The sequence below is a fragment of the Mycteria americana genome, chromosome 21 (assembly GCF_035582795.1).
Source record: "Mycteria americana isolate JAX WOST 10 ecotype Jacksonville Zoo and Gardens chromosome 21, USCA_MyAme_1.0, whole genome shotgun sequence".
Classification (NCBI taxonomy): domain Eukaryota; kingdom Metazoa; phylum Chordata; class Aves; order Ciconiiformes; family Ciconiidae; genus Mycteria; species Mycteria americana.
Window position 1 is genome coordinate 5,843,722 of NC_134385.1, and position 26,329 is coordinate 5,870,050.

The following is a 26,329-nucleotide window of genomic DNA, read 5'->3' on the forward strand; positions in this document are numbered from 1 at the left end:
TCAGCAGCATTTGAAGGTGCCTGGAACAACATCATCTTCCCAATAGCTTCGCTCCTGCGTCCTTTGCTCCCGTGCCCAAAGAGCCCATCTTTTAGCTGGTGCAAACTGGAGTCAATGAAAGCCCTTGCTGCATTTCCACCAGCTCAGGAAAAGCTGCCTGCACCTCTCCAGCAGTTTTGTGGCCCTGGAGGACCAGAGCCAGGACTGAGAAAAGGGGAAGGAGCGTGGTGGCCTGGCTAGGTGTTAATGAGAAAGTGATTTGTCTCTCCAGGATGTCCTTGTGCTTCCCAGGAAAGTCACAGAGCAGAATTTCTGAATATTTAATACAGCTTCTTAATTAAGAAAAGGGTAAAAAACCTGAGAGACACCATCCCCTACTGCAAGTTCAAGGCCAAAGCTTTAGGATAATCAGGATAATTACTCATCTCAAGGAAGCAGGGGTAGCTGATTAAAAGGGGTGGCCTCACAGTTAGACCTGTTTGGACCAGAGAAACAGCCCCTTCTGCACTCACTAGTGATGTTACGCTCAACATTTTCCCTGTAGACTGAAAGTTTTCAGGATTTTAGGAGTGTTTTTACCCTCTCCTGTCATACAAAAGCTCAAAACCTAAAGTAAGGCTCAAAATATGAAGACTCTAACAAAGTAATTAAAAAAAAAAAGCCCTGTCTGGTTTCACAGAAACATTTCAGTTTGGTAATTTCCAAAGGTTTCATTTCCATTTCAATCTTTCTTTTCGTCCTGTAGCTGAACTTACATTTCAAAGCAAAAAGCAAATTTGAAGCAAAATATAATAGTTCCATTTCTAGGAGTCACGGTGACCTACTGATAATTTTAAAAACTTTTCTCCATTTTTCCCCAAATGTAAAATCTACTGAAATTGGTCCTTCCCTCTGAAATATTCTGGCTTTGATGAATCAACATGTTATGATGAAAATTTTTTGGCAAATGACTCCTAGGCATACTCATTTCTCCCATTAATATCCCGTACCGCAGCAGGAGACAATATGGCCTGCGGGACTGGCTCAGATTTAAGGGATGTAGCTGCTTTTCCCCACTTCTACCTATTTTCTGTGACAGCTCTCATAATCTTCAGGTGTACTGCCCTGGCAGAAGTGATTGAGACACTGAAATATGAGTTATCAGCTGCATCTCGGTCCCTGGCCACGTGCACACTCCTACCTGCATCAAAGTGAAATGTATTTCTTTAAAACAGATATCTGGTCTCTTTAATTAGCATCCTATTTGGCAACGCCATCCGTACAGAAGCATACGCGATTTGTTACTGCAGTTCAGCTGGCAGGTGGTAGCTTCCTACGCAACGATACAGTCAGTATTGGTGACTGCATTAACTTTGTTTTCTCTCTTCCCCTTTTTCCACGTATGCTGTAAACTCTTTGGGCCAAAAACTTTCTATACGCAGAAAGTTAGGCCGCAAGGGCCACCCGCTCCAACGGAAATACAAGCGATGCCTCAAATAACCTTTGCCTATGTACGTGGCCCACCTGAACAGTCTGCTGTGTCAACAGTGATGATAAGAAGATGGAAAATCAAGGTTTCGATCAATTTGCATGAGGAGCAGTCGAAAGCAAACATGTTGTACCATTAAGGGAAACATTAGAAGCTCAAACTATTTGTGTGGTTGTTTTCTCCTAGCAGCAGGCACACCCAGGGGGATTCAAAATGTCCTTGAACTTCAGGAATAAAAGGAGGAAGAAGAAGGGGAAAAAAAAAATAACAACATGATCAGTAGCTGCAAGAAGGTCGTCAGGTGATTAAAAAAAACTGGAGGGAGCCTCAATACGCCTTTTTATTATAAGCAGCAGTGCCTAGTCGACCTTGCCTGATTCAAACAAGGCAGGAAAGCAGAGATTGAAAGATATGCAGCCTCGTGCGCCAGCCCTCCCCGCTTGGAATTTAAATGACGGCATTAGTATTCAGGATCTTTGCATGTGTTTAAATGTGGATTAAAAATGCATTAATTGGTCTCGTTTTAACAAGCTCTTCTCTTTGTATATCAAATATTTGAAAGATTCGGTATTATCACCTCTTGTCTGTGCTGGAATTGAAGAGGAGAAAAGAAATGTAATTGAGGACTTAAGGAGTGTCTCCTCCTGTTTGCTCAGCACAGGTCTATCTGATTGAAAGCTCGGGGGAAAATGACTTTGATAAGTATATGAACAACATCTAAAGGCAACACAACTTGGCAAATGAGTACTGACATCCAAGCAGAAGCATTTTTGGCAAGGAAAGTGGCTTTCCAGTAAGCGCTGTATCAGAAGAACTGCTGGAGCGGTTTGTACCACATAACCTGTCCCTAGCAAGTGCCAGCACGAAGGAAAGAAGCTCTGTTTGTTAAGATGTTAGCTCAGAATTTGGAAAACACAATTCAGCTGTTTCTTTGGCTGCAGCTCCCAGCCTGACCTTGGGCAGGTCACTCCAACCAGAAATGGACCTCTTCTTGGTGAAGCTCTTGATCCTTTCTCCCTGCTCCTGCCTGGGTGACTGGGAGATGCTCAGACCTGCTATCAGCAAGGGGAACCCAGCGCGTGACCCACATGGAACAGTGTGGCCAGAAACCACTTTGAACCTGGCCTTAATCACTTGGTTGCAATGGTGAGCTCCAGCAAGCTTTGGAGACTCGGAGGGTTCACACCTAATGAAAACACAGTTGCTCAGAGACCTCACTGAGACATGAACCTCACAGAGATGACTTAGTTGAATGATGAGGGTTAAATGCCCAAGAAACTTGTTCCAGTTACAGAAGATACACAGGACAAGACTGGCATGAAGGCTCTGATCTCCAGAGCCCCAGCATAGGGCTTGTCCCCACAAGCCATCAAGGTCTGCAGAGGTGGGGAGCATCATCGGGCTAGTTGCAGAGCCCTGAAACCTATAGGCAGAAGTTGAATTTCAGTTTTGACTCACGTGTGCCTACTGTGGCTATTCTTGTTGTCCCAAGGAATGTCTCATTGCTTTTTCTGTTACTAAATCGTATTCCCAAAAATCATTTGAGAAAAGTGGAGCATTAATCCTAAGCAGGCTTGGACTGATTTGGATTTAAGAGCTGACCAGACCCTTCATTAAATGTTCAAGTGCATCTCAGGTACTGAGCATTCATGAGTTTGAAAATCTTCAATGACCTTTAATCGCAGGCATACTCGCTACTATCTCCCTTTTGCCTTTTCATCTACAAATGAAAAAGTAATAGCCACCATACTCATTTACTGATGTTGAATCACACTGGAGGGATGTGGCTAAGGACCTCTCTTGAATCCAGTAGGACTCAGGAACTGAGTGCGAGGCACTGCTGAATCCCTTACTACAGCCTTAGATCGGTGCCAGCTGTGAATACACCCACGTCTTTCTTCATGGGGGGCAACAGGAGCACCAGAATTGAGCCAAAGAACCCTAATGACGTTCTCATGAAATTTCACTAGGAAACCTCACATTGAGAGACTGTGGCAATGTGAGGTTCTTACAGAAGTTTTGCACTCACCGGTGTTTTAATTGCTTGTGCAAGTCTGAGGTAAAAGCCTGAATTAAGAAATGGCCTGAACCTCTAAACCCGAGTTTCATCCCCTGATAACTAGAGCACCTCTCAGCATTGCCGTAAATACTGCGCCAAAGCTTGCTTATTAAGAAATTCCTAAGCATCGAGCTATATGCTGCTAGGATCTGCCCAAAGAAGAGGTCTAGCAATCAGCATAAAAACTTGCTGAACTGGAATTTGCATGTTTATAGCTTTTGCTTAGCCATATGAACACATTTTGCAGATAATCCCTGCTTCCTAGGAGGCGGAAAAAAACCACCTCCAAATGTACAGGCTAAAAAATATTCCCATAACTTTTGGAAGGCTCCGGCAATGCTGTGGGAGCAGGCGCTTGTGTACATGTATGCATATGGTTGTGTGCCATGCCGGGTCTCTGCTGGCTCCAACAGGTATTTAGAGCTGTCAGAGCTCTGCAGAAACGCAGTCCTGCTTGGCTGGGGCTTGTACAGGTTTTGAGGCCGATAGCCCCTGCTATCACTTACAGGATCTGAATGCCCAATTCTTATTAAAATTAATGTGAACTCTGCTGTCTGGCTTTCCTCTGCAGCTTTGAAAGATCTCAGCCTGGGATCGGATTTGAGTCACCGACGTTTGGTACCTTTGCAGAGTTTTATTTTCAGCTGCAGGCTGGAATATTTCCAGACAAACTTTATGTAAGATTCACTCCAAACCCCGCGTGGGAATCCAGGCTCATATAAAATGCTACAAACTTTTTGCTAGTTCCTAAGCTGGAGGCATTCTTTTCTTTCAAAAACAAGAAACAGCTGGGGCTTGCATTTTCTCCCCATATTATCTGTTTACCTACCCTATTTTTTCCTAACATCCAAGCTCCACAGAAAGCCCTGGTGAGACTGGAGGGGGGTCTATGATACCCGTCTTGCACATGGGAACTGCAGCACAAACTCATTTATTTAAGCTTATATAGGAAGAGCAGAGATTTCAGGCGTGGCTTCCTGACTCAAAGGTTGTCCTCTGTTACCAGGAATGCTTCTTTCAGGGTACAGTGTGAAATGGAGATTATATACAGCTTGGATCACCCCTGCTGCAGCCTGGAGACCCCTGAGGACATCACCCATCTCCTGGAAATATTCCAATGTCTTCCAAAACCGCTAAAAATTCACCGACATGGAAAGTCAGTGAAGGCGAGTGAAGATTTTTTTGTTGTTGTTCTTTTTTTTTTTTTTTTTAACGTGACAGATTAACAGTGGAAGTACAACGCATTTTACAGTTTGGGTGTTAATCCTTAGTGTGCTGTGAAATGGAGAAGACATTCTCTGCGCCTCAGAAAACAAAGACATATCTCGTAAGGGATATAAACACGGCAGGTCTCCCAGAGTAATACGCACTCAGAGTGCTGCTTTCCTGCACAGGAGATGAAATCATAATAGCATACACTTATTTACTTTTAAAAACCATCAATAATAAAAGATGTATAGCTGAACTCTGGGCTCTTCTCACATGCACTTAAAAATGAAATGAATCTTAAGAAGAAACAGAAACACATATATATGTGTATATAAGCAGTGTGAGTAAGCTACAGTACAAACCAAACTGAATTATCTATGTTGCTTTAAACTACCTTCAAGTGTATTTGCCATTATTAGCAATTTGTATCCAGAGAGCTCAAATCAATCACAAAAATGGGTCTATGTGATTTATCATCGCTGTTCCACAGATAGGAAGACTAAGGCAGGAATAAGGGCTGATGCAGGAAGTTAATGGCCATGGGGGGAGCGGGGCCCTGTTCTGGAATTAGCAGCACGCTGCTTTCCTTGCTCTTGCTTGTTGCTAAACTAAGCTAGTAAATGCATCAAAGCCCTGCTCGGTTTTACACCCTGCTGCATTCCCCTTGGGTCTCACCCTGCAGCCTTAGGTGAAAAAATAGCTGCAGGCACCTTCCCCTGGGGACACGCGTGCTTCTGGGGGGATGTTTCCCAGGGATGATGAGCCAGTTGAGGATGGCCATTGTGCAGGACAGGGATGGGATGGCTTCACCCCTGCCCTCCGGGGAAGGCAGACGCCCGGACCCTCCACCCCTGGCTTTGGCAAGACCCGTGTCACACCTCCAGTTTGCTTGAATTTGTACCATTCACCACATCTCGGGAGAACTCTCTGGGGACTTTTATTTTCCAGAGAGCCTTTCGTTGTAACAGGGTGTGCGAGCACAAATTCAAATCAGTCATCAACTTCTCACTGAGTTCAAAACACCTCTTTCACCATTTTAAATGATTTTTAAATGGATGCAATGCACTCGATCTTCCAGCAGAAATAACTTCTGTATTATCCTCCAAGCCTGAATTCCTTTCCCTCCTTGCTCTCTGCTCACTTCAGATAATTCAATGGGAATTTATTTGAAAAGAGGTGGTGGGTCACAAATGAAGTAAAACGCTGACAGCAGGACTTCCTACCCATTCGCTGCTTATGCGGAAGGCAGCGAGCCAGGTTTAGGGAGCTGTGGGATAGTTATCATTAGGCTGGTTGAAAATATTCCATCTCACCGGCAGTGGTTTTTTGTTTTTTTTTTTTTTGTCTTCTTTTCCCATAAGAAGCGATTTTCTTTTGATTAAACGATATTTTTACAAAATGTGTCTTTTCCCTCATCTTGCTGGAAAACGTCAAATGCCTGAAAAACAGAACTCTAACTAGCCTTAGCCATGGGCCTGCCTGGAGGCACGGCCGGGGAAAGTGCCTTCTGGGAAGTGTAGTTCGATTTAGCAAATCGAGGGTGCTGTAGGGAAGGGTGGAGGCACCCTGGAGCCAGGCTGTACCTCCCTGGCAGGAGTACTCAATTAAACTGCTCTGGCTTGTGGCTGAAAAGAAAGGCAGCTTCTGAATTCAAACCAAGGAAAGCTCTCATCTTTGATGAAAGACGTATGAGCTTAGTTGCCAGCTCTATTCCTGGTGAAGGTTCCTCCTGAACCTCACTCCGTACTCCAGAAAATGCAATGCCTGGATGAGCTACTTATTCGTCCCCTGTGTCACCAAGATGGACAGATGCCAGAGGACCTTACTAGTGCTTTTGGCAGATGCAAGGTGTTACACGAGGTGACTTTATGGGGAGACGCTGCAAGTGAAGTGTGGATCTAGCAGTCCCTTGGGGATTAAGAGATGGACAAACCACTTGACTCTCAAAATGTTTTTGGAAGTGGACTGTTTTCTCTGTAAAAAAAAGGGGGGGAGGGGCTTATAAGAAAGATGGGGACAGACTTTTTAGTAGGGCCTGTAGTGATAGGACAAGGGGGAATGGCTTTAAACTAAAAGAGGGTGGATTCAGACTAGGTACAAGGAAGAGGTTTTTTACGATGAAGATGGTGAAACACCGGAACAGGTTGCCCAGAGAGGTGGTAGATCCCATCCCTGGCAACATTCAAGGCTGGACGGGGCTCTGAGCAACCTGATCTCGTTGAAGATGTCCCTGCTCATGGCAGGGGGGGTGGACTAGAGGACCTTTAAAGGTCCCTTCCAACCCAAACCATTCCATCATTCTATGATTGCACCTCGAATGCTGTGTTCAGTTTTGGGCCCCCCACCACAAGAGAGACATTGAGGGGCTGGAGCATGTCCAGAGAAGGGCAACGGAGCTGGGGAAGGGTCTGGAGCAGAAGTCTTATGAGGAGCGGCTGAGGGACCTGGGGTTGTTCAGCCTGGAGAAAAGGAGGCTGAGGGGAGACCTCATCGCTCTCTACAGCTGCCTGAAAGGAGGGTGTGGAGAGGTGGGGTCGGTCTCTTCTCCCAGGTAACAAGTGATGGGACGAGAGGAAATGGCCTCAAGTTGCGGCAGGGGAGGTTTAGACTGGATATTAGGAAAAATTTCTTCACTGAAAGGGTTGTCCAGCATTGGAACAGGCTGCCCAGGGCAGTGGTGGAGTCGCCATCCCTGGAGGTATTTAAAGGACGTTTGGCTGAGGTGCTCAGGGACATGGTGTAGTGGTGGGCTTGGCAGTGTTAGGTTTACGGTTGGACTCGATGATCTTAAAGGTCTTTTCCAACCTATATGATTCTGTGATTCTGTGATTCTTTATTTGGGACCATCTTTTTTTTCAAAGCCTGTGTGAACAGGTAATGCCCACCACGAGCTGCAGTAACAAACGCTATCATTGCTGTTACTACCGATGGGAGCATAGTCCTTCTCTGGGTGAATCCCAAGCTGTCAGGGGTTTATGTGCCTTACAGTAGGGTTACTTAAACCCTTAAGAGACTTGGCATGAACTGAACTGCATTTGAACTGCGATAGTTCAAACCACAAGCAGCAAGATTTGGGTATCTGCCATCTGCATTAGCTGTGCTGACCCTTGCCATCCATTGCAAACGTTTTCTTTCCTCCAATGTTTGAGGTCCCTTCCAGCCCCACGATTGCTTGTTCATTTGCTGGTTGCTCCATTAATGACTTGTCATCGTCAGAAGCTCCAAAGAGATCCCTTATTTTAATTAACCCAGAAAAACACCACCACCCTCATGCTGCTGCCGCAGTTCAGGGCACCTAAAACTGACCTTTGCAGCTTTGTAAATGGCTTGAATTAAACAGAGCTTGTTGTCTGGAGTCTTTCCAGTCCCACCATGCAGCACACGGCATCTCTCCTGAGTTTGCCAAAGCTCTTTGGGATCTGCCCTACTTCAGTTCACCAAAAAATCTGCCTGGACCCTGCCCCCCTCAAGCCAGGCCAATAATCCTCGACGGTGTCTTCCCAGAGCTTGTTGCCAAATTTTATTTACCCTACATGAAACCTTCTCCTGGAAGTGAGCTTGAAAATCCTGCAAGAGGGAACATTTTGGGGAGATGGACATCAGTGATGGTTCAGAAGAACCATCAGAGCAACATCCCTGTCTCCTTTCAGCTGAGGATGACACAACAGACATCTGGCACACCCCGGGTCAGGCTCACCCCACGGATGGAAAAAGGGGTTAAACTGCACGAAAAGGGGTTAAACTGCACAGAGCAGAAGCATTTTTGGGGGAAGAGAAGTTCTGTGGCTCCCTCTCTAGATGGGAAAGGGAAAATAAAGTTGTGTTCCTGCTGTTTGTTTAAGAGCTTGCTTACAAGGGGAAATTAATCCAAAATTAACTAGTGGTGTGAATTGCAAGTGTATTAGTTAAATTACATTAAACCCAGGTCTGGATACTTTCATTTAAAATTAAAGTGGCCTTAATTCAATTTGGCTCAAGTCACTTCAAAAGTGAATTAAGTAAAACTTAATTATGGACCCTTTAATTCCAAATGAGTGTGTCTACATAGGTTGTTTAATGTGCTTTCATTTATCCATTTTAAGAATTAATCTTGATGAGCTTTTCTGAATCTCCCCATGGTAGACAGACCCTCATTTGTATAGTAAAAAACCTCTGATTCCCTTTAAAAGTGAAAAAAAAAAGAATAAGACAAGTGACTTCTGTCTCTAGCCAGACAAAATAATGATGCCGCGTTTGCCTTGCCCTGTGCTCCAGCACTGGGGACCGCTGTGCCTGGAGGACTTTATCCTTGAAGCCGTTTTCTGGCAATATTCCTTCCTACCAGCTCCCATCAACATTTCCGCTAACTCTCTCTTTGCTATGCTTTCCCAGAGCCGCTGAAAACCTGTAAGGGCTCAACCTGCTCCGTCAGGAGCAAGTAGTGGGTTTTTTGCAAGGGATCTTCGCAGTGCATCCTGTGCAGTTATTTATAACCATGAAGTATGAAGACCTGTCAAGCACGTGCAAAAGGCTGCAAAGGGGAATCAGCTTTAATTCCTGTGCTCACTTCCCTCCTCTTGTTCCAGCAGCGCTGCCCATTTCAGGGAGGGAGACTCAGACCTCACACGGGAATGGCCACTGCTCCATCATTTGCGGGGGGCATCAAAATGTTTCTGGTCCAGAAGCCACCACCAAGCCAACACTAAGAAGCCACCTTGACAGAGGTGAGGTAGGTGGTATCAAGATGCTGTGGAGATACAGCGATGAACCACTAATGCCAAAAACTCCCCAAAATGAGGGCAGAAAGACATGGCCAAACTTTCTGATTTTCCTCGTGGAAAATTATGTTAACACTGAAGACTTCCCTGCAAAGTGCTTTGAATTTAACAGAACTGTGTTTTGGACCCAAAATCACTGCTTGGAAACATTTTTCTGGGCAGCCACACTTCTTGTCACTGCTGTGGGTGGCTCAGTGTTAGCTCACTCTTAGTCTCCTTCTGTTTACATGCGTGCTGGAGAAAAGAAGTTATTCCTCACTGAACAGCACAATGTAACCTTCAACACAATTGCCCTAACCATGACTCCATCTCCCAGTGCTACCTGGATCCAGGCTGGAGACAAGCCAGAACAAGGGGCAGATGCATCCTCAGCGGCGCATCCTGCCACACCTGCATCCTGGATCCCACCCTGGCCTCTCTCCTCCAGAGCTGGTCCCTTAGCCAGATCATTTATCACTTCAACAAGATTAATTTCAAATTTTCCAAGGTGTGTTCAAAGCTGCTGAGTTTCTGAACACTTTCTAAGATTGGTTGGCAATTTCTTCCAGCTCGTAGCTGCAATGCGTGGGGGTCTGCTGCCGCTCGTGCTGTTTGCTTGTGCTGCTGTTGCTCTTTTCTTCTCTGTGCTTGGAGCATGGAAACGCTTCCTGCTGTTTTCAGGCTGGTTTCTTAAGGAAATTGAGTCATGTGGGATCACCCTATTTTTGGGTGTCTCCTTGCCTTTTCAGCCTCCTGACCATGTTCAAAGAAATTTGACAGAACTAGAGGATAGCGTAGGGGGATGTAGTGAACATTGTGGGAGGAAAGGTAGAGGAGTTATACAATACTGTTGCTCCAGTCCTGTCTATATTCAGGTGCTAGAGAGAAGGATGTTTTTAAAGGCGAGTGCTGTTTGAGATAAATGAGATAATCCTCTTTAAGTTCTGAAGTCTGTGCACCCCCTCCCGACATGTAAAACAAGGTCTGCCCTACCACAGAGCTGCCCCGAGGAGAAATGCATTAAAACCATGCCAGTGGAGATGCAGAAGTGATAGGCAGAGTTTATTATATTTCAGAGTTCTCTTAGGTATTAATCATTTTGCATCCTAAAAAGGTGTCTGAGGAACTTAATTTGTCGTGGAAATGTCAGATAAGAGAGATGCCACATCTCCAACTGAGAATAAACAGTGAATACTGTGGAATGTTACTCTGAAATGACCTTTTACTTTATATTAAAGCAAACAGGTAAAAATCAAAGTCAAATCCCCAGCAGAGAGCACAGTGTGTGTATGTGTGTTTGCACACGTGTCGGCGTGTCTTCCTTCTAACAGGCTGGAGGCACTCAGAGCAAACCCGGCACGGGGATCAGCTGGTGTGGCTGTGGCCCATGATCATCCCTGCTCTGGAAGGATGAGGAGTGATGCCTGGGCGTCTCAGAAATCCTGGCTGTCTACTGCAGATAAAAATACATTGATTGACATTACCGTATAGATAGTTATTTATCTAAATATATTTATATTATTAGATGTATAATATATTTACACATGTATATTATTACATAGAATCATAGAATCATTTAGGTTGGAAAAGACCTTTAAGATCATCAAGTCCAACCGTAAACCTAACACTGCCAAGTCCCACTAAACCATGTCCCTAAGTGCCACATCTATACATCTTTTAAATACCTGCAGGGTGTTTATCCACATGTACGATATCAACTAGTCTATGTAATTATTATAACTTTTTATACATGTTAGATATATGTTTGCACTGTTACATATGCTGTATTTTGTGATTTCTTGCTCAAAGTTCTCCTTATGTCTAGCTAAAATTAGCCCCCCCCCTGCTTTTTTTAACTTCTGCGAGAAATTTTATACTGTGTTCAAATATTTGAATATATGTACATTTGAGATTCTGATAGGGAAACCAATTCATTTGCACTGGGAGTTACAGTCCCTGTGCTGCAAGTTGCTGTTCTGCTGTCCGAGTTGGGTGGTTGCGGTGGTCCAAGACGTGACACCATCCCCTTCCCTATGCAGGGGCCCGAAGAGCAGTGGAGGAGCTCTGGGGTGGTGGGTCCCAGAGCACCTGCTCTGCAATCCACTCAAGCCACCACACACTCTTCTGAGTAACAGTATTTGTGCTCCTGGCAAAAAATCAGTTGGTGCTTCTGAGGAAATGCTAGCATTTTCTGCTAGAGGTGGTTGGTCATCTGAAAAATCCAGTTCTGTTGAAAACAGAAATTTTCCTTCAATTTTCCTTTCATGTAGTTTTGGCTGGTCCTATGCCCTATTAAGGGTGAAGTTCATTTTTGGGACCAAGGGTAGCACCACTGCTATACCTAATTGCATCCTTTTTAAGCCTGAGCCACTCTAGAGAGGGATAGATTTCACTGGAAGGGTTTTTCTTTGCTTGAGTGCCTGTAGGAATGTTATTACATCCACTCCCAAATTATATTTTTCATACTTATATTACTGCCTTTTTTAAGAATCAAAAGCTTTTCAATTTCTTAAATGGTTTCACAGTCTGAGATTGAGCTCGATACCTAGAAGGATAGAGCTGACAGAGAATTAGCAGGGCTGAAAAAAAAAATCCTGGCACAACTGACTGTTGCAACTTTGAATGAATACAGTGACAAGCGCTTCTTAGAATAGCATCTCTTAGTTGCTATTTGTGCTTTCTGTAAGGAAATGGTTTCTCAAAACCATATAGACTTTGGACTCAGTTCACAATTCAAAGTGGAAGTCAATGAAAGCACTTAGCAGACTCCTCTAGAGCAGTCCCTATCTACTTTTATTCCTTTCTATTTTATTTTACTTTTTTCTAATTTTATTTTTACTAACGCCTTCCTGCCTTGCATTTGACTGACATTCCTAATCCTTTGAGAGATTGTAAATGCTCTGATTGTTATCAAACCTTGTTCCCCTGCACGACTCAAAAGAGAATTTGACTATTCCATGTCCTACCAGCTTCCCTTGGTGGATTTTGCCCTTCTAACCCTTTGAAGGGTCTCCTTTTAAAGCCAGCCCCTGGGGATATTTTAACAACCACGATGATCAAGGAGAGGTTCTCTACCTGTTAGCTGTCCATCCACCTGCAGGCTCATTCACCTCACAGTTAAATGAAATGCCCCCCTCAGCTGACACCTGCCCTTGCATAGGTGAGGGAAGGTGGCTGAAAGCCCCCTAATTAGTTGAAAGAATGATTTTGCCCTGCTTGGGAAGTAGAAGCAAGAAGGTCTGAATGCAGATATATATGGGTTCAAAGAGGTCTTGGGCAAATTCATGGAAGGAAAAAGATGATCAAGTCTTATGAAATACAAAGACCCTACCTCTGGCTTGGGATATCCCCAGGGTATGAGTTACTGAACACCAGGATAAGCTGGGGAAGTACCACTTCATACATATCCTGTTTTGATACTCCGTTTAGACGTCTATCATTGACTTTGATAAGACGTGGACAGATCTCAAGTCTGACCTGTTACAGATGATTTTAAGCCCTCACCATCGCCTTCCAGCCCAGCATTCAGAGCCAGCTCGTGCTGTCCTCGGCACAGAGGGGATTTCACCGCTGAAGACATCTGTTCTGTTCTGCGCGTGGAAAAACATAACACTTTTCTGCTGCTTGTAAGTCTCTTGGTAACACTTACCGAATGCTAGTAATTTGGCCTGCTACCATGCTGCTGTGATGGGTACTGTAACAACTGAACTTAACGTAGCTGTGTATTAAGGGTAGGGTGTTGAGAAGACTATTTACAATACTATTACTTGTAATGCTATGGTATTTTGTTGTACAGCCATATATTGACCATGCTCTTGCTGAAATTACAATGTCATAAAGGTAGTCATCAAAAGTTTGCTCAGAATAACAGCTGCCTAAACAATACTGGATTTTGGTTACTGAATTACAGCTCCCTTGGAGGACTGGAATTGCCTCCTCATCAGACTTGTTCTGTGAAATCCTTTGGTGTTGGAGATGCACAGGGAGGAACTGTTATGAACTATACCCTTGGTTTCTATGTCCTATGTCCTGAAAGAGTCTGAAACTAAGAAATTTGCAGGCAAATGAAACAAAAACTTCATAAGCCACTTCGTGTTGCGCCATCCACTGCAGAATGGCCATCGGCCTAAGCTAGAACATCACTAGGACTTGACTTCAAGGGGAGCAGGGCTTGAACCATGCAGAGCCTCCTAGCAGGGAAGCCCAAAACCAGAGCTCTGAGTTATTCACACCACTGGGGCTCTACATGAGCAAGCAGGCTTGCAAAAAAAGGTCAAGTTATCAGTGAGAGTCTCGGGCAAGTCCTGCAACTCCAGGCAGTGGGCTGAAACCCCCACCCCGTGAAGGTGGAATGAAGATAATACAAAATAACACAAGTGGGGCTGCGTACTCACTTCTGCATGTGAACAGGGTAAGAAATAATCTTGCCCTGTGTTTAGGAGGAAATTCTCCCCTCACGCACATGAACCAGTGTGAGAGCTACACACTAATGGAGTCCAACAGTTACCTCTACCTAAAGACCGTGGCGGGGTATCTGTCCTCTGTTGGGGCCACAAGAGCTTATCGAAACTCCCTTCCAGTGTTTCATTAGTCAGTGATTCAAGGGCAGGAGAATGAGAAACCACCTGGGTTCAGAGGCGAATGCTTGCCACCCCCTCTTCTACCTGACCGCGCCAGAACCATGCTGCTGCAGAATACAATACTCTTTGCCATTTCTTTAATCTTAACAAAAGGGACGAGTACAGCTTTTCATTAAAGTCTTGTCATCAGCAAATGAGGTCCTGGGGACTAGGAAGACGGGGAGATAACAATTTTAGATAACATGCTGAATCTCAACTGGCGGTTTATCTATTTGCATGCCCTGATGAGCAGAGCAAGGCGCTGGGAGGTGAGGTGCAGGCAGATGAGGTGCAGGCAGAGTGCAGGCAGCGCCCTGGGGCTCTGGCTCACTCACAGGTTGCAGGAGAGAGGCTCCGTGCAACTCCAGGGCTCTGGGGAGCAGCTTTTCACCCTGCCTGTCACTGCATAAGAGAAGGCTTCATTCCAGCTTTTTCAAAGTGGGCTCCTTTGCTTTTGCAGGTAAAAGACAGTATTTGCTGAAAAAATGTCATACGTTGCAAGTGAAAAAGGAGAGTTTAAACAGAAGGGCTAAGTAAGCTACCAGCACATCAGAGCATGACGTTTTGGGTCAAAGAGCATGTTTATCTTGTTGCAAAAGAGGTTTCTGTGTATTTTGTCAATAACCCTAGAAAATATATTTAATTTCCTCTGAAATATATTTGTTTTCCTGCATGCTTTGTTTGGCTGCCGAACCAACGAATTCCCCATTCCTTTAGGAGATGAAGATGACAGATTAGGGAGCGTTTGGGGCAAAAGCCAACAGTGGGATTTGGAAATTAGCCCTGGCTGGATCAAAAATCAGTAGTTCTGAGATCTGAGCTCCTTGTTTGAGGATTTCACCTCCACCAGTCTGTGGTGTGGTGCTGCTCCCCGAATGCTGCTGAGCCGTGGGCCTGTCACGGGTGGTACCTGCGCCTACCAGCAATGGCTCATAATGCTAGCAGTGGTGCAAGAGGAAAGAAGCGTTGGAGAAAAACTAAATGATTTGTATAAGTTTTGCTATGAGAGATGAAACTTTGAAGGAGGAGTGAGGCTAAGGAGCAAGGTCAGTGGGAACTAGGTCTGATCGTGGCAGGAGCTGGAACAGCAGCAGAAATGACTCAGTTCATGACTCAATTTGGGCTTAGAAATCAAGGAATAAAACAAGACCATTTTTAGTTTCAGTTTATGATACGCAAGAGCAGCTATTATCGGTCAGACCAAAGGTATAGGTAACCCAGCTTTCTGTCTTCAAAGTGGTTAATGTGGACACCAAGAGATGTGTATAAGAACAGGGTGAGCACTTTGTTTTGTTATTTTTCCAAGCATTTTCAGCTTGCAGCTGCCTATTGATGTTTTCGTACTTAATAGCCCTTCATGGATTCATTCCCCGTTCATCTGCCCACTTGCCTTTGGAACCCACAATATTCTGTGGCAAAATTTCAGGGGGCAAAAATAGTTAATTCTTGGTCTTATTACAAATAGATGTTTCCTGTGTATGAATCAGCACCTCCTCCAGCCCTCAGCCACTCTCCAAGCCTCACGAAGGTTAAAGCTGACTGTCAGCATTTGCCTGGCGCAAAACAAAACCTCTTCATTTCAGCTTGAATTGTGGGATTATTTTTATTCTTCAAACGCGTAAGTTCATTTTGAAACGAAAACAGTGGTTTTTTGAAACAGTCAAAATGTTCCAGTTTGAAAATGGCAGGGTGAAAGCCATTTTCATTTCTACTTCCTGGCCAAAATAATTTACAAAAGTTGACCCAGAAGGTTTTATCCTCTGTGAATCTGAGTAATTCCACGGGCTTGTTATGAGCAGAGAGAGCCTCTCCCTGCTAAGGGGCATGTGTTCAGAGAACCACCTCCAAATATCCTACTCATTGCAGCTCTCCTGCCAAGTGGTTGCTTTTATGTATTTACTTTGCTCATGAAACCTCATCTAGCCTTGTTCTTCTCTCTATCCATCATTCACACCAGACAGCACATTGCTAGGCATTTGCTCAGCTGTGACCATTTCTCTTACAAAAAATGGAGGGCTTATTTATTATTTTGCTAACTGCCATGATTGCTGTTTTCTCTCAGCCTGTCCAGAGTGAACCCTTCCTCTCAAATTTGGTTCGCTTCACTGACCTTCTGCTGCTACCGGCTCTCCATCATCCCTGCTGCCCGGGACTCTCTCAGCATGGAGAGTACTCTAACTTGCATTTCTGAGTCATGGCTGTATTTTTTTGTGAGCAGAGTGAGCCGACTCGTCTGCTCCCCGGAGCTGAGGTTCACCTATAGCACCGTCAGCAGCGGGCTCGAGACCACTTCAGGACCCACTTGTGGGCTGGTGTAATATTTCAATGTGAGAAGAAAAGGATAGCACCCTCATTGCTGCTGCTTCTGTTTTGTCAAGCATTTGACTTTGCACAAACAATATGTTTTTCCATATTTCTCAACATTCATTCATTCCTCCCCCCCCCATCACCTTTTTTAAGCACTAATTTTAAAGCCTCAAACAGTTCCATCATGTTTCAGTGCCTGGGCAAAGGAAGCAGCCAGGAGCACTGCCAGGCCATTTATCTTTTTGGCAGACCAGCCCCTGGAGATAAGAGACAATAGTGGGACTCAGCTATTCACTAAATAAAATCTTAGAGGCAGCGGTGGGAAGGGATGTCTGGAGCTCTCTTGCCCAGCCTATGGGACTGTCGCCAACTCAAGAAGGTCTTAGAAACCTCCGAGGACTTCTAAGCCCCTTTCTCCTTTGGATTTAAGGCTGGCTGTTCCACATTGCCCTCCCCATCACTAGAGAGGACAGAAAGGCTCCGACAGACATACCCTGTACTATGACCATGTGATTTCTTTTTGTCTTACAACTCATTGGAAGCGGAATGGATGGCAAAGACTTCACCTTCAAATCTCAGGTTCCTTACTCAAATAGGAAGAGCTATTCAATGAATCATCATAGATATTTCTATAAAGCAGCAAACCAATTTATTTTCCTCTGACTCCTTTCTCAGACATAGTCAATGTTACTTTGTACTTTTACTCCAATTTGTCTCCTGTAGTGAACAAATATCAAGGAAAATGTGAGCCCAAATATTTCAGATTTTCCGGTGCTTTAACAAGTTATGCAAAGCAGGATCTTAAAATGAGAAATGTTCAGGAACCAAAAGGAAAGGCAGCGTTACCAGTTCCCACTGCCTTGTGTGCTCACACAGCAGCTGGGTGTGAGAAACAGAGCTGTTAATGACTGGAAGTGAGCAAAAGATTCCTGTTGTTTTAGGAAAAATTTCCATAATGGCCACAGTGCTCTTCCTGTGGGCAAAATCTAGAGGGAAAACAATGCTGCTGGTGAAGAAGAAAGTTGCTAATAATTCTTATTCCTTGCAGGTGGTCTCTCTTTCGCTGTCTCTCTTTAAAGCCCCATCTTTCTCCTTGTCTTGCATTTTCTGCCTGTGCCTTTGAATGCCTGTGTATTTGTGAAACTGTTTCTCTGGCCAGCTCCCCTTGCCTGCTTTAATTAGCTCCCGAGTATTTCTGAAGGTATCTCCCAGGGCTCTCTAATCCTCTCAATGTGCTGACTAACTGAACCCCAGGAGATCCTTACAAGAGAAAAACTGCAGGATAAAAGCAAGTGATTTCAGACCTCTGGTTTCTTAATTAGCAGCCTATACACCAAAAGTCCACAGGAGTGACTGTCTGACAGGAGACTTTGCGCTCGTGCTCAGAAAAGAGCTTTCTGCTCCTTTTTGTATCCCTTGGAATCTGTGCTTGTCCTTTTCTCGGTACTCACCGTGCAACCTCTTCAGCATCAGTGGGACGTGAAGGGTGCGCGATGGGTACCCTGGTACCACCTGCGCTTCCCAGTCCCATCCCACCCAGGCCTCAGGGACGCTCTCCCAGTCCTTTGAAACCCAAACAACTAAACAACTTGGCTTGTTAGAGCTGTTTAAATTGACTTTCTCTCACCATGACACAGTCCTCTCCATCCTGAAACAAAATGCTTAGGTGTTCCTAAGGCAGTGCTCAGAAAATGCAAAGCAACATAGCTCTGTTTGAACGCTCTGGCTGCAGTGCGAGGCTGTGTCATTTACAGCACACCGAGTCCTCCAAGGGTTGAGCGTGTGCTTGCAGATGGGCTCAGCCTGGCTGCCAGTAGCATATATAACCATGGTAATTCACCTGGAAATGTGAGCCCTCAGTCTGAAATGAGAGGGAGGGCTGGACAGACAGCAGAGGATGGAGGAGAGATGCGCAAGGAGGGATGGAGACACCGCACAATTGTCTCCAGGTCTTCAAAAATGTCATCCGTTTACAGTTCTCTGAGGGTCTTTGGTTGTTTCACAGGCTGTGCTGTGAGATGCGGGTTTGCTAATCACTACCATGGAGGGTAACATCTGACTGACAAAGAGGCAGAGGGAGCTGAAGTCCTTTTCTGGAGATGGCTGAGAAGGTCGTGTGTGTCTACGCAGGAGGTGAAGCACATCCTTGAGAGAAGGTGGATATTTATTGAACCCCATTGCCCAAGCGCTTTCTGGCCATTGTGGTGGTAGACAGCCGCCAGCAGCTTGTGTTGGGAGCTCAGCCCTCCTAGGCTTGATCCATCCAAACTGAACAAACAAGATTTGGCATTGAACATGCTCAACCTTTAACGCCTGGGAGAGCTCAGGAGCTCAGGCCATTCCTCACTTGCGTGTTAGTGGAGATTCCTGATGGAGAATGGGGTCAGGCCACGCTTATCTGTCAGTGTGGGTGGACCTCTTACACTGGAGACAGGAGTGGGACTTGCAGGCTTTAATGCTAGCTGCTGCATCCAACTATTAAACGTTTAGCACAGCTAGTAGCCAAGGTGCAATTTAGTTGTGGTGTCAGAAGCTGTTTAACAGCGTTTCATCTAGATATTCATATTAAGGCAGCCAGTTTCCCTATAGTTTAGTCGTTCCCTCTCAGCAGGCTTCTCTGATGCAAATAATCTCTAAATGCCTCCTTAGCCCCACTTAGTCTTATCTGCCGCGTGCCTTCGGTGTGCTGTAAATGACACAGCCCGCCTGCTCATGAAAGCTGACATTTTCAAACCTGATTTTTAAATTGTAAAATACATGGCACGTGTCTTGTCAAAATCAGATGAAATCAAGTTAGTATCTAAAATGTTAAAATTACCATTTACATTTATATCAGAAATTAAAGCAAGAGGCTGCAGACTACATGCTTTGCAAGGATGCTAGTAAAAAAGCCACAGTCGTCCTCGCCCAAAAACTCATGCACGCATCGGTCCTGTAAAGACATTATTTAAATGCTGTTCGCTTGGCATCTTAGCAAATTTGCAATATTAAAAGTGACATTAACATCACAGGAGTGAAAGGTTTCAAATCGCTACCAACAGAAGTGAATACATCTCCATGCAAGTACTTTATCTTCCTTTATTCTGTTAAGCAAGTAAGGGTATCCATAAAACAAAAAAGGCAATGCCAGTAACTCAGCATAAAGCTGCTGTTTCAACTGGAAATTCAGCATCTTCATGCTGGGGGGGATGTGAATTCTTGCTTTGGTTACATGTTAGGGCTTTGTTCTCGTGTTAAGCTTTGGTCTAGTTTGGCCCCCTCAGAAAATACATACACAAGGTTTAGGTAACATAGATGCCTGTGTCCTATTTCCAGAAGAGATGCAAACCCTTAGGGACAAACACGCAAAGGTATCAAGGCACTTAACTCCTACAAAGACTGGGGGACATCATATATAACTATACAGCATAATAAGTATAAATGTCTCTTCAGTAACTGTAAAGGGACTCTCCACAAATCGCTAAGAAAAGACATTTAAATTTCAGATGACTGAAGTAAGGTAAAATGCAGCCCTATACAAAGTGCCTGAATTCCCATTAAAATCGTTTCTGGTTTAGGTGTCTATGTAAGGTCAGATGCCTGCATACCCCTGCATCTGCGAGCCACATCTGGAAAGGAAATTGGGTATCTAGGATGCAAATTAGCACTTCCAGACTTTGAAATGATGACTGGAGCCTATCTGCTTCTTTGGGCATCAAAATACCTTGAAATATCTGCAGTGTATTTGGCTACTTCTAGATAGGGAACTTTAACAGGCAATTTAAGTCAATCTGTCATACTTTGCACCAGAAGGGATGAGTCAGAGACAATGTCCCAGCTAAGGCAGCTGCAATTTGGAGCTGAGAGCAGGTAACTTCTTAAATGGCTCCAAATGTATTGCAAGCACTCCTCTGACTATGCTCTACTCTTACACCGAACTTAGGTCAAATCCACCAGATGGTTTGAAAAATTTTGTCAATAACTCGTGTGCCCGGAACTGGGCACGGCTAATCAGTGTGGTTGTGAACAGCCGCATTTTACTTTAAAGAGACTTTACACTAAAGTAGGCATCCGGATTGCCAAACTTTCATTAATAAGGACTAAAAACTGGGTAGTGCTTATTGGCCTGAGTACAGGTCCATGTTAGCCTGACAATCTACATGTTCTGCTTCAGAGATGACTTGCATCTGGAATAAGAACAGGCAGAACTTTCCTGACTCCCCGACCCCAAAATCACATAGACCTATTATAAGGCTGTAAGAAAAAGAAGCGGTTTAAGGTGATGGAAAGAAGTAGGAGCCCCCTCTGCTCTCTTTAGTGTCACCTCTCATCTGAGCCCAAGACAGCTTCTGGGGATGGCTGAAGGTGATCCTACCAGCTCATGAAGCATGAGGATGAACTGAGCATCATCTGAGCCCTACTGGTTTAACACAGTGGCTTCCTAAGCACTGCCAGACATCAAGGTAGCTGTCTGGTATGGTGAAGAAACCATGTGCAAAAGACAAGTTTCTGTTACTGAAGTGTGTTCATTAGCAGTGGATGAACCTCAAACAGTTCAGAGATCTGGTTGGCATAACCATGTCCTAAGGAAACGTGCTCATTTTCTGAAATGGAACTTCTGAGATCCATCAAATACTCTGGAAAGCTCATAAAACTGGATTTTCTGAGGGATTTGTACTTCCTGATTCTATGCAGAGTGAGCATGCCATAAGAAGACCTTTCCTCAGCAGGCCTAAGCAAAAAGAAAAGCAAAAATAAGCCCAAGAATGTGGATTACTAAGGCAAAAAGCTAGGCAAGCTATTTCTTACTCCTAAAAGTTTCTGGGCTGAGAGTTGGTTTGATTTTGGGGCCAAAAGGTTCAGGTTACAGTGTGCTTTGTCCCTTCTCAATATGAGGTGCTCTGGAAGTATTATAATGACTTGAAAGAACTCAAAAGCTGTTGACCTTCTTTGATAACCTAACATATTGGCTTTCCATTTGAGAGTGGCTCTTTGATTGAAGTTTTCACTGTTTTATTATTATTATTTTTTTACAGATGTCAGATCAGCTACTCTTCTTTGTGACTATAGAGAATAAAAGATGATGGCAGATCCTGCACTTCCCACTTAAGTGCTTTTGATCAGTGGTCAACACTGTGATGAATGCTTTTCCATTGCATCCTTCATCCCATGCATTTTCAAGGCTGGTTAGAAGCTGGAAGGCAAGACGAAAGAATGCTGCTATCCGACAGAATTCAATTTCCTGAAAAAAATAAATCATATTTTTTTTCCTGTGACCTAAATGGAAAACATATTGTTCTGAAAGTGCTGTTCAAACAGAATTACCGAAACCTTTTATCAACAAAGAGACCGTCATATATCAGACATCTGGTGTGGATGTCAATTATAATAATTAATTAGACATCTCCCCAGATGCCTGACACTACATTCTGTCAGCAGATTTTTTGACTTCAATCAAAACTGCTGCTGCATTATGCATGAAACTCATGGAGTAGTTGGGAGTTGAGGAGATCAGCTACAAATCACAGCTAAACACACTAAAGGCCTCTTGGTTCTGATGCTTTTTACCACTTTTGAAGGCTGCCAAGTGAAGGTCACATACATTGATTTCTTTTCCTCCCTTAACAACATTTTCAAATGTTTTACATTTTTTCATGCAGAAGTTCAAACAAAAAGGATGAGTGGGGAAGAATAATATATATAAAAAAAAGGTAATGACTGCCGCTGTATCCTTGTGGTGGGAAAGAAGAAAGCTGCTCTCTTACGCAATCACCAACCTGAAGAGCAACCACAGTGGAGCATCTTCAGCCCTGCTGTGACCGTACCAGCAACGCTCTCCAGAAATGACCCTCAAAGACTGCTGAAGAAGACAGAAGAAGACAGCCTTGCTTCATTTTCTTTTCTTCTTCTTTTTTTTCTTAATTAAATTGAAAATAACTTCATTCCTGGAACATTTAATTCATTCAAAATAAACAAATCGTTTTTTGTTTTTAGTTTTTCAAAAATGCTTTCACATTTCCCAGGCAAAACAATTCAATTAGTTCTACTTGATTTAGGAAATCACTGCAGTCAACTTCAATATATTTTTTTTTTTTCAGTGAGGAATACTTGGACAAATATATCACCAACTTTATCAGTATTAGCCAGGATAGAAGATACTTTATGTTTCAGACTAAGAACTAATAACTGTCAAGTACATGGGCCCTAGTCCTGCAATTTGATCTTATTCTCTTTGACGGGAATTGGCTCATATTCAATGTGTGCACACTGATAGGAGTCTTAGTTTGGAAATACTTTGTAACAGGGACAGAATGAAATTCTGGTTTAAATCCCTGGGTTTTTCCTGTTTTCACTGGGGCAAACATTTCTGCCTATCTTTTATTTGTTCTATAAAGTATTTAGCACATGTTTGAACAGCATGAAATGATAAATGAATATGTAACTACCATACACTTGCCTCTCTGGAGCTGGCAAGTTTCTTTGATTTGAAGGATTCGCCAATGAAAAATAGAATTACAAAGAGTATGTGCATTTTTAGAAGAAAAAATATTTGTAGTAATCCATGTGTTTCAATATTTCATAAAAGTGTCTGGGTTAGTTTCAGTTTCAATACAAACAAAAAGAAAATAGATTTAGATTGAAATGGATTTGCACTGAAATAAAACAAAGCTTTTTTGAGGTTTCTATTTCCTTTATATTCTCCTCTCTCCTTACCAGTAGAATATGGGACTAAATGAGAACTGAAGCAAAAAATAATTACTTAAATTCAAATGGTTAAGCTTTGAGTGGTATCAAAATGAAAAATGAGAATTAAATTATAATTATATTGTTCACGTCTACATTTTTGAGAAAAATAATGATTATTTTTTAACTTCTAATGACAGCTAATGACACATTGTTACCAGGAGTGAGATGTGAGGTCTTATTAAACCCAAAGATGCATATATGGAGAATGAAAAAGTCAGTGTGTTGTCACCAGCAACAGAAAATACCGTTTGAGGAGTGCAGGGCAGGTAATACCTGCTAATGTGTAATGCAAGAGAATCAAAGTCCCAATAAGCAGAATATGAACAAATTGCAGAAGCCGGCCTGAGAAGCTGTCTGGATCTCAAAGTATGCGCTGCTTACCAAGATTTGAAGCAGGTTTGGGAGTTCTTCTTTTGGCCAGCCCCCTCCCCAAATTCATGTTTGTCTTTTGCAGAACAAACACAACACTGCTGAAAGATTTTTCATGTAAGGTTCATCTCCACAGGGGCTGCTGAGAAATTTAATCCATTAGTTAATAATTGCAATTAATTAAGCTTGGGGATTTAAAGTGGATTAGCTAAACTGCATTAAATCATTGTGTAAACACTCATATTTAGGAGCAGAGCGGCCCAAATTTAGCTCACTTATCCTTGGGCTGGCTGACATGCAGAGAGCGGGAAGGGGTGAACTTATAATGCACTTTCTTTCCATGTGGTTATTTTTGATGTGTTTTAGAGTAACGTCCTGCTGGTTATTCTACTCTGAAAGCACAAAACTTGGCCTTACCCTGGAGAGTCCCTATAGAGCAGCTGATATCCTAGAAATTCATGCCATTTGCTGCAATTTCACTGTGAAGAGAAAACCTCTGGAACTGGAGTACACTGCACTGATTTATGCCACTTCAGCTCTGAATAAAAGGGCTGAGCCAGAAGAGTTTAAAACAGTTTAACTAGTGTGTTTGGCATATAAAGTAGATTCATTTTCCTGAATGTCTTCATCTGGAGTTTCTGGTGATGCTAGCCGTGTGGCACAAGGTACTAACCTAGCTGGGCAGTGGTGCTGGTCTAATATTTCTATTTTCTTCTGAAAAATGGAGCCCACAGTGTAGTGTCAAGCAGAATTACTTATTCAAGGATCAAAAGGATCATCTCTATTTGGACAAATGATGCAGAAATCAAAGAAATATGTCACAAGAAGGGAACAATCAAGAGAAGACATTGGAAGAATTTCCAAGTGTCTGGAGGACGTAGAAGTTTGCGTTTATTTATATAACATGGATGTATGCCTGTACGTTGGTGGACAGAGGCTAAGCAAAGCTTTGCAAGGCCCCCTGGTTTTGGCCTACATTTCTTTAGCAAAATAGGGAGAACGTGATTCACAGCTCTGTGAGAAGAGAGAGACTCCTCGAGCATCTGTGCCATTGTAATCCCTGAGCCATTCCCAAGCCTCATACTTCAAGGCACACTTTAAAAAATAACGATAAAAATGAGTTTTTCACTATTTTCTTTTCAGCCCTGGCCCCCGAAGTGTTTTCTAGTGTTGACTGGGACTTTGCTATTCCCGCGTGGTGGCCAAGTGAAGGGTTTTGCTGTGTGTTGGCAGGGCGCTGAAAGATGCCGCTTCTACCCAGATACCTGATCCATTCGTCCACCTCACCTGATGAGCACATACAGGCAGTTTGTGAGATTAAATACGCTTCATTTATCTCCCTGAGTTCTTAATTGCTGAGCATTTTTAATCTTGCTTTAGGTTCAGATAGAGAGCAAGAGCACTATGGAAATGCCAAATGCGTACATAAAATGAAACAGAAAAAATTGCAAGGAAGAAGAATTACTTTGGATCCACTGGAATACTGAATTAACACTGAACCTAGAAACAGTCAACAACAGCAATCACTGTACACCACCACTGCCACTGATAATAGAACCAGATATATTTTTTCTTTGCTTAAAAAAAGGAATATAATTCCACAGTAACTTGTAGCCAAAAATCTCACCAGTCAATTAATGACCTTTGCCTGTGACATTCCTTCCTTCAAGGTTTGCATGGCTATTATTTTCAGTACTTAATCTTTTAGAGTGATTTGTGTCTTCTAATAACTGACTGCTTGTTTTGCTATCAGTCAGCTCCAGGACTGCTACAGCATCTCTTCAGCTTAAATCTTGCTTCATTCACCTTGTGACTTCAAATACCATTCTGTCTCAAGCTGTAAAAAAAAAAAAAAAGCCCCCCAAATCCCATATTGCTCCTTACAGTTTTATTACTTAGGAAACTAAAGAGAGAAAATAAAGGTCACAAGAACTTTAAAACAACAGTAAAGTCTTGAGGACAGGAGAGTTTTAAAGGAAGTTACAAGCTTGAAATTACAGACATTTTTTTTTTAGGATGTTCCAAGACATTTCCAAATAACCAGAACCCCCGTGACTCCCTACTCTCCCTCACTTCTCATGGGAAATTACTCAGAATTATCTCTCTTAGCCTGTCAAGAGAAAGCAGCTTATGAAATGTCAGACATTCATACAGTGAGAAGGAGACCGTAACTGAGAACCCACAAGTGCCTTGACTGGACATGGAAGGAGCTTCATAACCCCTCGATGTCTCGGGACCCTCTTCCTAATCTCTCCATTTATATACCGCAGCAAACTGCTGAGCATCTTTAGAGGAACCAAAGCACCGCACCTAAGTCTGTACACCTAATCCGAGCAATAATAAATGAACCACGTCCTCCCAGTGCTCATGCGCAGCCCTGCAGTGCCTTACTGCTCTGCACCCAGGTCCCACGGGACAGCCCCTCGCCAGGCGTGGGGTTTGTTTCATCCCCACTGTCGATAGCATAAATGTCTCCATCTGAGGTGGTCACTCTGGGCCACTGTCCCAACGCAGAGAGAGAGGTACATCCCCAAACCCAGTTTAGCGGGCTGTCTTCAGGCGAGAGTGAGAATAATCAGGATGAGCCCAGAGGAATGACGCATGCTTTTGAAATCTCTTTACAAGGGGGCTCTACTGAGATGCAGGGGAGTCTTGCACTGTATGTTACTCCTCCACAAGGACCTTAAAACCAGCCCTTTGTGTTTGCTGTACAAAGAGCAGTGGGACAGCTTGGGGCCTGGCTGCCTACTGAGCTCCTGGAACAAATAACTGTTGTGCTGCCAACGGACAATGTCTCGTCTGGAAGCTTGTCTGTGGAAAAACAGGTTGGGAGATT

The 26,329-nt window shown here is 43.6% G+C and overlaps 1 long non-coding RNA gene across 1 annotated transcript; it reads left to right on the forward strand.

Annotated features, from left to right (window-relative positions):
- The first annotated feature begins 15,260 nt into the window (after positions 1 to 15,260).
- LOC142419473 (uncharacterized) lies at positions 15,261 to 22,319 on the forward strand. The gene is made up of 3 exons (XR_012778559.1): positions 15,261 to 15,367; positions 18,404 to 18,554; positions 21,414 to 22,319. It is a non-coding gene; the product is annotated as an uncharacterized LOC142419473 (long non-coding RNA).
- Positions 22,320 to 26,329: the final 4,010 nt, after the last annotated feature.